Below are 18,116 nucleotides of genomic sequence, written 5' to 3'. Positions count from 1 at the left end.
TTGATGATTGCGTACAAACAAAATGTCCTAGAACAAAATTTTCAAATGTAACTACTAGATTGTGATACAATACACTATTGGGTGAAGTTTGGTTGACTTCTGCGCAGCGGTTTGGGAGTTAACATCAAAATTACATTTCTCGGCCATATCGCATAGATCTCACTGTGAAAAGGCTTAAATGGCTTTTTTGACCTAAGTTTAAAGATTGCGCTCTAACCAAATGTCCTAGAACGAAATTTTCAAATGTAACTACTAGAATGTGATACAATACACTATTGGGTGAAGTTTGGTTGACTTCTGCGAAGCGGTTTGGGAGTTAACATCAAAATTACATTTCTCGGCCATATCGCATAGATCTCACTGTGAAAAGGCTTAAATGGCTTTTTTGACCTAAGTTTGAGGATTTCGCTCAAATCAAATGTCCTAGAACCAAATTTCCACATGTAACTACTAGATTGTGATACAATACACTAATGGGTGAAGTTTGGTTTACTTCTGCGCACCGTTTTGGGAGTTAACATCAAAATTACATTTCTCGGCCATATCGCATAGATCTCACTGTGAAAAGGCTTAAATGGCTTTTTTGACCTAAGTTTAATAATTGCGCTCAAACCAAATGTCCTAGAACGAAATTTTCAAATGTAACTACTAGAATGTGATACAATACACTAATGGGTGAAGTTTGGTTGACTTCTGCGCAGCGGTTTGGGAGTGAACATCAAAATTACATTTCTCGGCCATATCGCATAGATCTCACTGTGAAAAGGCTTAAATGACTTTTTTAATTAAGTTTGATGATTGCGCTCAAACAAAATTTCCTAGAACAAAATTTTCAAATGTAACTACTAGATTGTGATACAATACACTATTGGGTTAAGTTTGGTTGACTTCTGCGCAGCGGTTTGGGAGTTAACATCAAAATTACATTTCTCGGCCATATCGCATAGATCTCACTATGAAAAGATTGTGATACAATACACTAATGGGTGAAGTTTGGTTTACTTCTGCGCAGCGGTTTGGGAGTTAACATCAAAATTACATTTCTCGGCCATATCGCATAGATCTCACTGTGAAAAGGCTTAAATGGCTTTTTTGACCTAAGTTTAATAATTGCGCTTAAACCAAATGTCCTAGAACGAAATTTTAAAATGTAACTACTAGAATGTGATACAATACACTATTGGGTGAAGTTTGGTTGACTTCTGCGCAGCGGTTTGGGAGTTAACATCAAAATTACATTTCTCGGCCATATCGCATAGATCTCACTGTGAAAAGGCTTAAATGGCTTTTTTGACCTAAGTTTGATGATTGCGTTCAAACAAAATGTCCTAGAACAAAATTTTCAAATGTAACTACTAGATTGTGATATAATACACTATTGGGTGAAGTTTGGTTGACTTCTGCGCAGCGGTTTGGGAGTTAACATCAAAATTACATTTCTCGGCCATATCGCATAGATCTCACTGTGAAAAGGCTTAAATGGCTTTTTTGACCTAAGTTTGAGGATTGTGCTCAAATCAAATGTCCTAGAACCAAATTTCCACATGTAACTACTAGATTGTGATACAATACACTAATGGGTGAAGTTTGGTTTACTTCTGCACAGCGGTTTGGGAGTTAACATCAAAATTACATTTCTCGGCCATATCGCATAGATCTCACTGTGAAAAGGCTTAAATGGCTTTTTTGACCTAAGTTTAATAATTGCGCTCAAACCAAATGTCCTAAAACTAAATTTCCAAATGTAACTACTAGATTGTGATAAAATACACTATTGGGTGAAGTTTAGTTGACTTCTGCGCAGCGGTTTGGGAGTTAACATCAAAATTACATTTCTCGGCCATATCGCATAGATCTCACTGTGAAAAGGCTTAAATGGCTTTTTTGACCTAAGTTTGAGGATTGCGCTCAAATCAAATGTCCTAGAACCAAATTTCCACATGTAACTACTAGATTGTGATACAATACACTAATGGGTGAAGTTTGGTTGACTTCTGCGCAGCGGTTTGGGAGTTAACATCAAAATTACATTTCTCGGCCATATCGCATAGATCTCACTGTGAAAAGGCTTAAATGACTTTTTTAATTAAGTTTGATGATTGCGCTCAAACAAAATTTCCTAGAACAAAATTTTCAAATGTAACTACTAGATTGTGATACAATACACTATTGGGTGAAGTTTGGTTGACTTCTGCGGAGCGGTTTGGGAGTTAACATCAAAATTACATTTCTCGGCCATATCGCATAGATCTCACTATGAAAAGGCTTAAATGACTTTTTTTAATTAAGTTTGATGATTGCGTTCAAACAAAATGTCCTAGAACAAAATTTTCAAATGTAACTACTAGATTGTGATACAATACACTATTGGGTGAAGTTTGGTTGACTTCTGCGCAGCGGTTTGGGAGTTAACATCAAAATTACATTTCTCGGCCATATCGCATAGATCTCACTGTGAAAAGGCTTAAATGGCTTTTTTGACCTAAGTTTGAGGATTGCGCTCAAATCAAATGTCCTAGAACCAAATTTCCACATGTAACTACTAGATTGTGATACAATACACTAATGGGTGAAGTTTGGTTTACTTCTGCGCAGCGGTTTGGGAGTTAACATCAAAATTACATTTCTCGGCCATATCGCATAGATCTCACTCTGAAAAGGCTTAAATGGCTTTTTTGACCTAAGTTTAATAATTGCGCTTAAACCAAATGTCCTAGAACGAAATTTTAAAATGTAACTACTAGAATGTGATACAATACACTATTGGGTGAAGTTTGGTTGACTTCTGCGCAGCGGTTTGGGAGTTAACATCAAAATTACATTTCTCGGCCATATCGCATAGATCTCACTGTGAAAAGGCTTAAATGGCTTTTTTGACCTAAGTTTGAGGATTGCGCTCAAATCAAATGTCCTAGAACCAAATTTCCACATGTAACTACTAGATTGTGATACAATACACTAATGGGTGAAGTTTGGTTTACTTCTGCGCAGCGGTTTGGGAGTTAACATCAAAATTACATTTCTCGGCCATATCGCATAGATCTCACTGTGAAAAGGCTTAAATGGCTTTTTTGACCTAAGTTTAATGATTGCGCTCAAACCAAACGTCCTAGAACGAAATTTTCAAATGTAACTACTAGAATGTGATACAATACACTATTGGGTGAAGTTTGGTTGACTTCTGCGCAGCGGTTTGGGAGTTAACATCAAAATTACATTTCTCGGCCATATCGCATAGATCTCACTGTGAAAAGGCTTAAATGGCTTTTTTGACCTAAGTTTGAGGATTGCGCTCAAACAAAATGTCCTAGAACAAAATTTTCAAATGTAACTACTAGATTGTGATACAATACACTATTGGGTGAAGTTTGGTTGACTTCTGCGCAGTGGTTTGGGAGTTAACATCAAAATTACATTTCTCGGCCATATCGCATAGATCTCACTGTGAAAAGGCTTAAATGACTTTTTTAATTAAGTTTGATGATTGCGTTCAAACAAAATGTCCTAGAACAAAATTTTCAAATGTAACTACTAGATTGTGATATAATACACTATTGGGTGAAGTTTGGTTGACTTCTGCGCAGCGGTTTGGGAGTTAACATCAAAATTACATTTCTCGGCCATATCGCATAGATCTCACTGTGAAAAGGCTTAAATGGCTTTTTTGACCTAAGTTTGAGGATTGTGCTCAAATCAAATGTCCTAGAACCAAATTTCCACATGTAACTACTAGATTGTGTACAATACACTAATGGGTGAAGTTTGGTTTACTTCTGCACAGCGGTTTGGGAGTTAACATCAAAATTACATTTCTCGGCCATATCGCATAGATCTCACTGTGAAAAGGCTTAAATGGCTTTTTTGACCTAAGATTAATAATTGCGCTCAAACCAAATGTCCTAAAACTAAATTTCCAAATGTAACTACTAGATTGTGATAAAATACACTATTGGGTGAAGTTTAGTTGACTTCTGCGCAGCGGTTTGGGAGTTAACATCAAAATTACATTTCTCGGCCATATCGCATAGATCTCACTGTGAAAAGGCTTAAATGGCTTTTTTGACCTAAGTTTGAGGATTGCGCTCAAATCAAATGTCCTAGAACCAAATTTCCACATGTAACTACTAGATTGTGATACAATACACTAATGGGTGAAGTTTGGTTGACTTCTGCGCAGCGGTTTGGGAGTTAACATCAAAATTACATTTCTCGGCCATATCGCATAGATCTCACTGTGAAAAGGCTTAAATGACTTTTTTAATTAAGTTTGATGATTGCGTTCAAACAAAATGTCCTAGAACAAAATTTTCAAATGTAACTACTAGATTGTGATATAATACACTATTGGGTGAAGTTTGGTTGACTTCTGCGCAGCGGTTTGGGAGTTAACATCAAAATTACATTTCTCGGCCATATCGCATAGATCTCACTATGAAAAGGCTTAAATGACTTTTTTTAATTAAGTTTGATGATTGCGTTCAAACAAAATGTCCTAGAACAAAATTTTCAAATGTAACTACTAGATTGTGATACAATACACTATTGGGTGAAGTTTGGTTGACTTCTGCGCAGCGGTTTGGGAGTTAACATCAAAATTACATTTCTCGGCCATATCGCATAGATCTCACTGTGAAAAGGCTTAAATGACTTTTTTAATTAAGTTTGATGATTGCGTTCAAACAAAATGTCCTAGAACAAAATTTTCAAATGTAACTACTAGATTGTGATACAATACACTATTGGGTGAAGTTTGGTTGACTTCTGCGCAGCGGTTTGGGAGTTAACATCAAAATTACATTTCTCGGCCATATCGCATAGATCTCATTGTGAAAAGGCTTAAATGGCTTTTTTGACCTAAGTTTGAGGATTGCGCTCAAATCAAATGTCCTAGAACCAAATTTCCACATGTAACTACTAGATTGTGATACAATACACTAATGGTTGAAGTTTGGTTTACTTCTGCGCAGCGGTTTGGGAGTTAACATCAAAATTACATTTCTCGGCCATATCGCATAGATCTCACTGTGAAAAGGCTTAAATGGCTTTTTTGACCTAAGTTTAATGATTGCGCTCAAAACAAATGTCCTAGAACGAAATTTTCAAATGTAACTACTAGAATGTGATACAATACACTATTGGGTGAAGTTTGGTTGACTTCTGCGCAGCGGTTTGGGAGTTAACATCAAAATTACATTTCTCGGCCATATCGCATAGATCTCACTATGAAAAGGCTTAAATGGCTTTTTTGACCTAAGTTTGATGATTGCGCTCAAACCAAATGTCCTAGAACTAAATTTCCAAATGTAACTACTAGATTGTGATAAAATACACTATTGGGTGAAGTTTGGTTGACTTCTGCGCAGCGGTTTGGGAGTTAACATCAAAATTACATTTCTCGGCCATATCGCATAGATCTCACTGTGAAAAGGCTTAAATGGCTTTTTTGACCTAAGTTTAATAATTGCGCTCAAACCAAATGTCCTAAAACTAAATTTCCAAATGTAACTACTAGATTGTGATAAAATACCCTATTGGGTGAAGTTTAGTTGACTTCTGCGCAGCGGTTTGGGAGTTAACATCAAAATTACATTTCTCGGCCATATCGCATAGATCTCACTGTGAAAAGGCTTAAATGGCTTTTTTGACCTAAGTTTGAGGATTGCGCTCAAATCAAATGTCCTAGAACCAAATTTCTACATGTAACTACTAGATTGTGATACAATACACTAATGGGTGAAGTTTGGTTGACTTCTGCGCAGCGGTTTGGGAGTTAACATCAAAATTACATTTCTCGGCCATATCGCATAGATCTCACTGTGAAAAGGCTTAAATGGCTTTTTTGACCTAAGTTTGAGGATTGTGCTCAAATCAAATGTCCTAGAACCAAATTTCCACATGTAACTACTAGATTGTGTACAATACACTAATGGGTGAAGTTTGGTTTACTGCTGCACAGCGGTTTGGGAGTTAACATCAAAATTACATTTCTCGGCCATATCGCATAGATCTCACTGTGAAAAGGCTTAAATGGCTTTTTTGACCTAAGATTAATAATTGCGCTCAAACCAAATGTCCTAAAACTAAATTTCCAAATGTAACTACTAGATTGTGATAAAATACACTATTGGGTGAAGTTTAGTTGACTTCTGCGCAGCGGTTTGGGAGTTAACATCAAAATTACATTTCTCGGCCATATCGCATAGATCTCACTGTGAAAAGGCTTAAATGGCTTTTTTGACCTAAGTTTGAGGATTGCGCTCAAATCAAATGTCCTAGAACCAAATTTCCACATGTAACTACTAGATTGTGATACAATACACTAATGGGTGAAGTTTGGTTGACTTCTGCGCAGCGGTTTGGGAGTTAACATCAAAATTACATTTCTCGGCCATATCGCATAGATCTCACTGTGAAAAGGCTTAAATGACTTTTTTAATTAAGTTTGATGATTGCGTTCAAACAAAATGTCCTAGAACAAAATTTTCAAATGTAACTACTAGATTGTGATATAATACACTATTGGGTGAAGTTTGGTTGACTTCTGCGCAGCGGTTTGGGAGTTAACATCAAAATTACATTTCTCGGCCATATCGCATAGATCTCACTATGAAAAGGCTTAAATGACTTTTTTTAATTAAGTTTGATGATTGCGTTCAAACAAAATGTCCTAGAACAAAATTTTCAAATGTAACTACTAGATTGTGATATAATACACTATTGGGTGAAGTTTGGTTGACTTCTGCGCAGCGGTTTGGGAGTTAACATCAAAATTACATTTCTCGGCCATATCGCATAGATCTCACTGTGAAAAGGCTTAAATGGCTTTTTTGACCTAAGATTAATAATTGCGCTCAAACCAAATGTCCTAAAACTAAATTTCCAAATGTAACTACTAGATTGTGATAAAATACACTATTGGGTGAAGTTTAGTTGACTTCTGCGCAGCGGTTTGGGAGTTAACATCAAAATTACATTTCTCGGCCATATCGCATAGATCTCACTGTGAAAAGGCTTAAATGGCTTCTTTGACCTAAGTTTGAGGATTGCGCTCAAATCAAATGTCCTAGAACCAAATTTCCACATGTAACTACTAGATTGTGATACAATACACTAATGGGTGAAGTTTGGTTGACGTCTGCGCAGCGGTTTGGGAGTTAACATCAAAATTACATTTCTCGGCCATATCGCATAGATCTCACTGTGAAAAGGCTTAAATGACTTTTTTAATTAAGTTTGATGATTGCGTTCAAACAAAATGTCCTAGAACAAAATTTTCAAATGTAACTACTAGATTGTGATATAATACACTATTGGGTGAAGTTTGGTTGACTTCTGCGCAGCGGTTTTGGAGTTAACATCAAAATTACATTTCTCGGCCATATCGCATAGATCTCACTATGAAAAGGCTTAAATGACTTTTTTTAATTAAGTTTGATGATTGCGTTCAAACAAAATGTCCTAGAACAAAATTTTCAAATGTAACTACTAGATTGTGATACAATACACTATTGGGTGAAGTTTGGTTGACTTCTGCGCAGCGGTTTGGGAGTTAACATCAAAATTACATTTCTCGGCCATATCGCATAGATCTCACTGTGAAAAGGCTTAAATGACTTTTTTAATTAAGTTTGATGATTGCGTTCAAACAAAATGTCCTAGAACAAAATTTTCAAATGTAACTACTAGATTGTGATACAATACACTATTGGGTGAAGTTTGGTTGACTTCTGCGCAGCGGTTTGGGAGTTAACATCAAAATTACATTTCTCGGCCATATCGCATAGATCTCATTGTGAAAAGGCTTAAATGGCTTTTTTGACCTAAGTTTGAGGATTGCGCTCAAATCAAATGTCCTTGAACCAAATTTCCACATGTAACTACTAGATTGTGATACAATACACTAATGGTTGAAGTTTGGTTTACTTCTGCGCAGCGGTTTGGGAGTTAACATCAAAATTACATTTCTCGGCCATATCGCATAGATCTCACTGTGAAAAGGCTTAAATGGCTTTTTTGACCTAAGTTTAATGATTGCGCTCAAACCAAATGTCCTAGAACGAAATTTTCAAATGTAACTACTAGAATGTGATACAATACACTATTGGGTGAAGTTTGGTTGACTTCTGCGCAGCGGTTTGGGAGTTAACATCAAAATTACATTTCTCGGCCATATCGCATAGATCTCACTATGAAAAGGCTTAAATGGCTTTTTTGACCTAAGTTTGATGATTGCGCTCAAACCAAATGTCCTAGAACTAAATTTCCAAATGTAACTACTAGATTGTGATAAAATACACTATTGGGTGAAGTTTGGTTGACTTCTGCGCAGCGGTTTGGGAGTTAACATCAAAATTACACTTCTCGGCCATATCGCATAGATCTCACTGTGAAAAGGCTTAAATGGCTTTTTTGACCTAAGTTTGAGAATTGCGCTCAAATCAAATGTCCTAGAACCAAATTTCCACATGTAACTACTAGATTGTGATACAATACACTAATGGGTGAAGTTTGGTTTACTTCTGCGCAGCGGTTTGGGAGTTAACATCAAAATTACATTTCTCGGCCATATCGCATAGATCTCACTGTGAAAAGGCTTAAATGGCTTTTTTGACCTAAGTTTAATAATTGCGCTCAAACACAATGTCCTAAAACTAAATTTCCAAATGTAACTACTAGATTGTGATAAAATACCCTATTGGGTGAAGTTTAGTTGACTTCTGCGCAGCGGTTTGGGAGTTAACATCAAAATTACATTTCTCGGCCATATCGCATAGATCTCACTGTGAAAAGGCTTAAATGGCTTTTTTGACCTAAGTTTGAGGATTGCGCTCAAATCAAATGTCCTAGAACGAAATTTTCAAATGTAACTACTAGAATGTGATACAATACACTATTGGGTTAAGTTTGGTTGACTTCTGCGCAGCGGTTTGGGAGTTAACATCAAAATTACATTTCTCGGCCATATCGCATAGATCTCACTATGAAAAGGCTTAAATGGCTTTTTTGACCTAAGTTTGATGATTGCGCTCAAACCAAATGTCCTAGAACTAAATTTCCAAATGTAACTACTAGATTGTGATAAAATACACTATTGGGTGAAGTTTGGTTGACTTCTGCGCAGCGGTTTGGGAGTTAACATCAAAATTACACTTCTCGGCCATATCGCATAGATCTCACTGTGAAAAGGCTTAAATGGCTTTTTTGACCTAAGTTTGAGAATTGCGCTCAAATCAAATGTCCTAGAACCAAATTTCCACATGTAACTACTAGATTGTGATACAATACACTAATGGGTGAAGTTTGGTTTACTTCTGCGCAGCGGTTTGGGAGTTAACATCAAAATTACATTTCTCGGCCATATCGCATAGATCTCACTGTGAAAAGGCTTAAATGGCTTTTTTGACCTAAGTTTAATAATTGCGCTCAAACCAAATGTCCTAAAACTAAATTTCCAAATGTAACTACTAGATTGTGATAAAATACCCTATTGGGTGAAGTTTAGTTGACTTCTGCGCAGCGGTTTGGGAGTTAACATCAAAATTACATTTCTCGGCCATATCGCATAGATCTCACTGTGAAAAGGCTTAAATGGCTTTTTTGACCTAAGTTTGAGGATTGCGCTCAAATCAAATGTCTTAGAACCAAATTTCTACATGTAACTACTAGATTGTGATACAATACACTAATGGGTGAAGTTTGGTTGACTTCTGCGCAGCGGTTTGGGAGTTAACATCAAAATTACATTTCTCGGCCATATCGCATAGATCTCACTGTGAAAAGGCTTAAATGGCTTTTTTGACCTAAGTTTGAGGATTGTGCTCAAATCAAATGTCCTAGAACCAAATTTCCACATGTAACTACTAGATTGTGTACAATACACTAATGGGTGAAGTTTGGTTTACTTCTGCACAGCGGTTTGGGAGTTAACATCAAAATTACATTTCTCGGCCATATCGCATAGATCTCACTGTGAAAAGGCTTAAATGGCTTTTTTGACCTAAGATTAATAATTGCGCTCAAACCAAATGTCCTAAAACTAAATTTCCAAATGTAACTACTAGATTGTGATAAAATACACTATTGGGTGAAGTTTAGTTGACTTCTGCGCAGCGGTTTGGGAGTTAACATCAAAATTACATTTCTCGGCCATATCGCATAGATCTCACTGTGAAAAGGCTTAAATGGCTTTTTTGACCTAAGTTTGAGGATTGCGCTCAAATCAAATGTCCTAGAACCAAATTTCCACATGTAACTACTAGATTGTGATACAATACACTAATGGGTGAAGTTTGGTTGACTTCTGCGCAGCGGTTTGGGAGTTAACATCAAAATTACATTTCTCGGCCATATCGCATAGATCTCACTGTGAAAAGGCTTAAATGACTTTTTTAATTAAGTTTGATGATTGCGTTCAAACAAAATGTCCTAGAACAAAATTTTCAAATGTAACTACTAGATTGTGATATAATACACTATTGGGTGAAGTTTGGTTGACTTCTGCGCAGCGGTTTTGGAGTTAACATCAAAATTACATTTCTCGGCCATATCGCATAGATCTCACTATGAAAAGGCTTAAATGACTTTTTTTAATTAAGTTTGATGATTGCGTTCAAACAAAATGTCCTAGAACAAAATTTTCAAATGTAACTACTAGATTGTGATACAATACACTATTGGGTGAAGTTTGGTTGACTTCTGCGCAGCGGTTTGGGAGTTAACATCAAAATTACATTTCTCGGCCATATCGCATAGATCTCACTGTGAAAAGGCTTAAATGGCTTTTTTGACCTAAGTTTAATAATTGCGCTCAAACCAAATGTCCTAAAACTAAATTTCCAAATGTAACTACTAGATTGTGATACAATACACTATTGGGTGAAGTTTGGTTGACTTCTGCGCAGCGGTTTGGGAGTTAACATCAAAATTACATTTCTCGGCCATATCGCATAGATCTCATTGTGAAAAGGCTTAAATGGCTTTTTTGACCTAGGTTTGAGGATTGCGCTCAAATCAAATGTCCTAGAACCAAATTTCCACATGTAACTACTAGATTGTGATACAATACACTAATGGTTGAAGTTTGGTTTACTTCTGCGCAGCGGTTTGGGAGTTAACATCAAAATTACATTTCTCGGCCATATCGCATAGATCTCACTGTGAAAAGGCTTAAATGGCTTTTTTGACCTAAGTTTAATGATTGCGCTCAAACCAAATGTCCTAGAACGAAATTTTCAAATGTAACTACTAGAATGTGATACAATACACTATTGGGTGAAGTTTGGTTGACTTCTGCGCAGCGGTTTGGGAGTTAACATCAAAATTACATTTCTCGGCCATATCGCATAGATCTCACTATGAAAAGGCTTAAATGGCTTTTTTGACCTAAGTTTGATGATTGCGCTCAAACCAAATGTCCTAGAACTAAATTTCCAAATGTAACTACTAGATTGTGATAAAATACACTATTGGGTGAAGTTTGGTTGACTTCTGCGCAGCGGTTTGGGAGTTAACATCAAAATTACACTTCTCGGCCATATCGCATAGATCTCACTGTGAAAAGGCTTAAATGGCTTTTTTGACCTAAGTTTGAGAATTGCGCTCAAATCAAATGTCCTAGAACCAAATTTCCACATGTAACTACTAGATTGTGATACAATACACTAATGGGTGAAGTTTGGTTGACGTCTGCGCAGCGGTTTGGGAGTTAACATCAAAATTACATTTCTCGGCCATATCGCATAGATCTCACTGTGAAAAGGCTTAAATGACTTTTTTAATTAAGTTTGATGATTGCGTTCAAACAAAATGTCCTAGAACAAAATTTTCAAATGTAACTACTAGATTGTGATATAATACACTATTGGGTGAAGTTTGGTTGACTTCTGCGCAGCGGTTTTGGAGTTAACATCAAAATTACATTTCTCGGCCATATCGCATAGATCTCACTATGAAAAGGCTTAAATGACTTTTTTTAATTAAGTTTGATGATTGCGTTCAAACAAAATGTCCTAGAACAAAATTTTCAAATGTAACTACTAGATTGTGATACAATACACTATTGGGTGAAGTTTGGTTGACTTCTGCGCAGCGGTTTGGGAGTTAACATCAAAATTACATTTCTCGGCCATATCGCATAGATCTCACTGTGAAAAGGCTTAAATGACTTTTTTAATTAAGTTTGATGATTGCGTTCAAACAAAATGTCCTAGAACAAAATTTTCAAATGTAACTACTAGATTGTGATACAATACACTATTGGGTGAAGTTTGGTTGACTTCTGCGCAGCGGTTTGGGAGTTAACATCAAAATTACATTTCTCGGCCATATCGCATAGATCTCATTGTGAAAAGGCTTAAATGGCTTTTTTGACCTAAGTTTGAGGATTGCGCTCAAATCAAATGTCCTTGAACCAAATTTCCACATGTAACGACTAGATTGTGATACAATACACTAATGGTTGAAGTTTGGTTTACTTCTGCGCAGCGGTTTGGGAGTTAACATCAAAATTACATTTCTCGGCCATATCGCATAGATCTCACTGTGAAAAGGCTTAAATGGCTTTTTTGACCTAAGTTTAATGATTGCGCTCAAACCAAATGTCCTAGAACGAAATTTTCAAATGTAACTACTAGAATGTGATACAATACACTATTGGGTGAAGTTTGGTTGACTTCTGCGCAGCGGTTTGGGAGTTAACATCAAAATTACATTTCTCGGCCATATCGCATAGATCTCACTATGAAAAGGCTTAAATGGCTTTTTTGACCTAAGTTTGATGATTGCGCTCAAACCAAATGTCCTAGAACTAAATTTCCAAATGTAACTACTAGATTGTGATAAAATACACTATTGGGTGAAGTTTGGTTGACTTCTGCGCAGCGGTTTGGGAGTTAACATCAAAATTACACTTCTCGGCCATATCGCATAGATCTCACTGTGAAAAGGCTTAAATGGCTTTTTTGACCTAAGTTTGAGAATTGCGCTCAAATCAAATGTCCTAGAACCAAATTTCCACATGTAACTACTAGATTGTGATACAATACACTAATGGGTGAAGTTTGGTTTACTTCTGCGCAGCGGTTTGGGAGTTAACATCAAAATTACATTTCTCGGCCATATCGCATAGATCTCACTGTGAAAAGGCTTAAATGGCTTTTTTGACCTAAGTTTAATAATTGCGCTCAAACACAATGTCCTAAAACTAAATTTCCAAATGTAACTACTAGATTGTGATAAAATACCCTATTGGGTGAAGTTTAGTTGACTTCTGCGCAGCGGTTTGGGAGTTAACATCAAAATTACATTTCTCGGCCATATCGCATAGATCTCACTGTGAAAAGGCTTAAATGGCTTTTTTGACCTAAGTTTGAGGATTGCGCTCAAATCAAATGTCCTAGAACGAAATTTTCAAATGTAACTACTAGAATGTGATACAATACACTATTGGGTTAAGTTTGGTTGACTTCTGCGCAGCGGTTTGGGAGTTAACATCAAAATTACATTTCTCGGCCATATCGCATAGATCTCACTATGAAAAGGCTTAAATGGCTTTTTTGACCTAAGTTTGATGATTGCGCTCAAACCAAATGTCCTAGAACTAAATTTCCAAATGTAACTACTAGATTGTGATAAAATACACTATTGGGTGAAGTTTGGTTGACTTCTGCGCAGCGGTTTGGGAGTTAACATCAAAATTACACTTCTCGGCCATATCGCATAGATCTCACTGTGAAAAGGCTTAAATGGCTTTTTTGACCTAAGTTTGAGAATTGCGCTCAAATCAAATGTCCTAGAACCAAATTTCCACATGTAACTACTAGATTGTGATACAATACACTAATGGGTGAAGTTTGGTTTACTTCTGCGCAGCGGTTTGGGAGTTAACATCAAAATTACATTTCTCGGCCATATCGCATAGATCTCACTGTGAAAAGGCTTAAATGGCTTTTTTGACCTAAGTTTAATGATTGCGCTCAAACCAAACGTCCTAGAACGAAATTTTCAAATGTAACTACTAGAATGTGATACAATACACTATTGGGTGAAGTTTGGTTGACTTCTGCGCAGCGGTTTGGGAGTTAACATCAAAATTACATTTCTCGGCCATATCGCATAGATCTCACTGTGAAAAGGCTTAAATGGCTTTTTTGACCTAAGTTTGAGAATTGCGCTCAAATCAAATGTCCTAGAACCAAATTTCCACATGTAACTACTAGATTGTGATACAATACACTAATGGGTGAAGTTTGGTTTACTTCTGCGCAGCGGTTTGGGAGTTAACATCAAAATTACATTTCTCGGCCATATCGCATAGATCTCACTGTGAAAAGGCTTAAATGGCTTTTTTGACCTAAGTTTAATGATTGCGCTCAAACCAAACGTCCTAGAACGAAATTTTCAAATGTAACTACTAGAATGTGATACAATACACTATTGGGTGAAGTTTGGTTGACTTCTGCGCAGCGGTTTGGGAGTTAACATCAAAATTACATTTCTCGGCCATATCGCATAGATCTCACTGTGAAAAGGCTTAAATGGCTTTTTTGACCTAAGTTTGAGGATTGCGCTCAAACAAAATGTCCTAGAACAAAATTTTCAAATGTAACTACTAGATTGTGATACAATACACTATTGGGTGAAGTTTGGTTGACTTCTGCGCAGCGGTTTGGGAGTTAACATCAAAATTACATTTCTCGGCCATATCGCATAGATCTCACTGTGAAAAGGCTTAAATGACTTTTTTAATTAAGTTTGATGATTGCGTTCAAACAAAATGTCCTAGAACAAAATTTTCAAATGTAACTACTAGATTGTGATATAATACACTATTGGGTGAAGTTTGGTTGACTTCTGCGCAGCGGTTTGGGAGTTAACATCAAAATTACATTTCTCGGCCATATCGCATAGATCTCACTGTGAAAAGGCTTAAATGGCTTTTTTGACCTAAGTTTGAGGATTGTGCTCAAATCAAATGTCCTAGAACCAAATTTCCACATGTAACTACTAGATTGTGTACAATACACTAATGGGTGAAGTTTGGTTTACTTCTGCACAGCGGTTTGGGAGTTAACATCAAAATTACATTTCTCGGCCATATCGCATAGATCTCACTGTGAAAAGGCTTAAATGGCTTTTTTGACCTAAGATTAATAATTGCGCTCAAACCAAATGTCCTAAAACTAAATTTCCAAATGTAACTACTAGATTGTGATAAAATACACTATTGGGTGAAGTTTAGTTGACTTCTGCGCAGCGGTTTGGGAGTTAACATCAAAATTACATTTCTCGGCCATATCGCATAGATCTCACTGTGAAAAGGCTTAAATGGCTTTTTTGACCTAAGTTTGAGGATTGCGCTCAAATCAAATGTCCTAGAACCAAATTTCCACATGTAACTACTAGATTGTGATACAATACACTAATGGGTGAAGTTTGGTTGACTTCTGCGCAGCGGTTTGGGAGTTAACATCAAAATTACATTTCTCGGCCATATCGCATAGATCTCACTGTGAAAAGTCTTAAATGACTTTTTTAATTAAGTTTGATGATTGCGTTCAAACAAAATGTCCTAGAACAAAATTTTCAAATGTAACTACTAGATTGTGATATAATACACTATTGGGTGAAGTTTGGTTGACTTCTGCGCAGCGGTTTGGGAGTTAACATCAAAATTACATTTCTCGGCCATATCGCATAGATCTCACTATGAAAAGGCTTAAATGACTTTTTTTAATTAAGTTTGATGATTGCGTTCAAACAAAATGTCCTAGAACAAAATTTTCAAATGTAACTACTAGATTGTGATACAATACACTATTGGGTGAAGTTTGGTTGACTTCTGCGCAGCGGTTTGGGAGTTAACATCAAAATTACATTTCTCGGCCATATCGCATAGATCTCACTGTGAAAAGGCTTAAATGACTTTTTTAATTAAGTTTGATGATTGCGTTCAAACAAAATGTCCTAGAACAAAATTTTCAAATGTAACTACTAGATTGTGATACAATACACTATTGGGTGAAGTTTGGTTGACTTCTGCGCAGCGGTTTGGGAGTTAACATCAAAATTACATTTCTCGGCCATATCGCATAGATCTCATTGTGAAAAGGCTTAAATGGCTTTTTTGACCTAAGTTTGAGGATTGCGCTCAAATCAAATGTCCTAGAACCAAATTTCCACATGTAACTACTAGATTGTGATACAATACACTAATGGTTGAAGTTTGGTTTACTTCTGCGCAGCGGTTTGGGAGTTAACATCAAAATTACATTTCTCGGCCATATCGCATAGATCTCACTGTGAAAAGGCTTAAATGGCTTTTTTGACCTAAGTTTAATGATTGCGCTCAAACCAAATGTCCTAGAACGAAATTTTCAAATGTAACTACTAGAATGTGATACAATACACTATTGGGTGAAGTTTGGTTGACTTCTGCGCAGCGGTTTGGGAGTTAACATCAAAATTACATTTCTCGGCCATATCGCATAGATCTCACTATGAAAAGGCTTAAATGGCTTTTTTGACCTAAGTTTGATGATTGCGCTCAAACCAAATGTCCTAGAACTAAATTTCCAAATGTAACTACTAGATTGTGATAAAATACACTATTGGGTGAAGTTTGGTTGACTTCTGCGCAGCGGTTTGGGAGTTAACATCAAAATTACATTTCTCGGCCATATCGCATAGATCTCACTGTGAAAAGGCTTAAATGGCTTTTTTGACCTAAGTTTAATAATTGCGCTCAAACCAAATGTCCTAAAACTAAATTTCCAAATGTAACTACTAGATTGTGATAAAATACCCTATTGGGTGAAGTTTAGTTGACTTCTGCGCAGCGGTTTGGGAGTTAACATCAAAATTACATTTCTCGGCCATATCGCATAGATCTCACTGTGAAAAGGCTTAAATGGCTTTTTTGACCTAAGTTTGAGGATTGCGCTCAAATCAAATGTCCTAGAACCAAATTTCTACATGTAACTACTAGATTGTGATACAATACACTAATGGTTGAAGTTTGGTTGACTTCTGCGCAGCGGTTTGGGAGTTAACATCAAAATTACATTTCTCGGCCATATCGCATAGATCTCACTGTGAAAAGGCTTAAATGGCTTTTTTGACCTAAGTTTGAGGATTGTGCTCAAATCAAATGTCCTAGAACCAAATTTCCACATGTAACTACTAGATTGTGTACAATACACTAATGGGTGAAGTTTGGTTTACTGCTGCACAGCGGTTTGGGAGTTAACATCAAAATTACATTTCTCGGCCATATCGCATAGATCTCACTGTGAAAAGGCTTAAATGGCTTTTTTGACCTAAGATTAATAATTGCGCTCAAAACAAATGTCCTAAAACTAAATTTCCAAATGTAACTACTAGATTGTGATAAAATACACTATTGGGTGAAGTTTAGTTGACTTCTGCGCAGCGGTTTGGGAGTTAACATCAAAATTACATTTCTCGGCCATATCGCATAGATCTCACTGTGAAAAGGCTTAAATGGCTTTTTTGACCTAAGTTTGAGGATTGCGCTCAAATCAAATGTCCTAGAACCAAATTTCCACATGTAACTACTAGATTGTGATACAATACACTAATGGGTGAAGTTTGGTTGACTTCTGCGCAGCGGTTTGGGAGTTAACATCAAAATTACATTTCTCGGCCATATCGCATAGATCTCACTGTGAAAAGGCTTAAATGACTTTTTTAATTAAGTTTGATGATTGCGTTCAAACAAAATGTCCTAGAACAAAATTTTCAAATGTAACTACTAGATTGTGATATAATACACTATTGGGTGAAGTTTGGTTGACTTCTGCGCAGCGGTTTGGGAGTTAACATCAAAATTACATTTCTCGGCCATATCGCATAGATCTCACTATGAAAAGGCTTAAATGACTTTTTTTAATTAAGTTTGATGATTGCGTTCAAACAAAATGTCCTAGAACAAAATTTTCAAATGTAACTACTAGATTGTGATATAATACACTATTGGGTGAAGTTTGGTTGACTTCTGCGCAGCGGTTTGGGAGTTAACATCAAAATTACATTTCTCGGCCATATCGCATAGATCTCACTGTGAAAAGGCTTAAATGGCTTTTTTGACCTAAGTTTGA

Source organism: Corythoichthys intestinalis, chromosome 21 (genome assembly GCF_030265065.1).
Source record: "Corythoichthys intestinalis isolate RoL2023-P3 chromosome 21, ASM3026506v1, whole genome shotgun sequence".
Classification (NCBI taxonomy): domain Eukaryota; kingdom Metazoa; phylum Chordata; class Actinopteri; order Syngnathiformes; family Syngnathidae; genus Corythoichthys; species Corythoichthys intestinalis.
Note: the sequence above shows the minus strand (reverse complement) of the source record.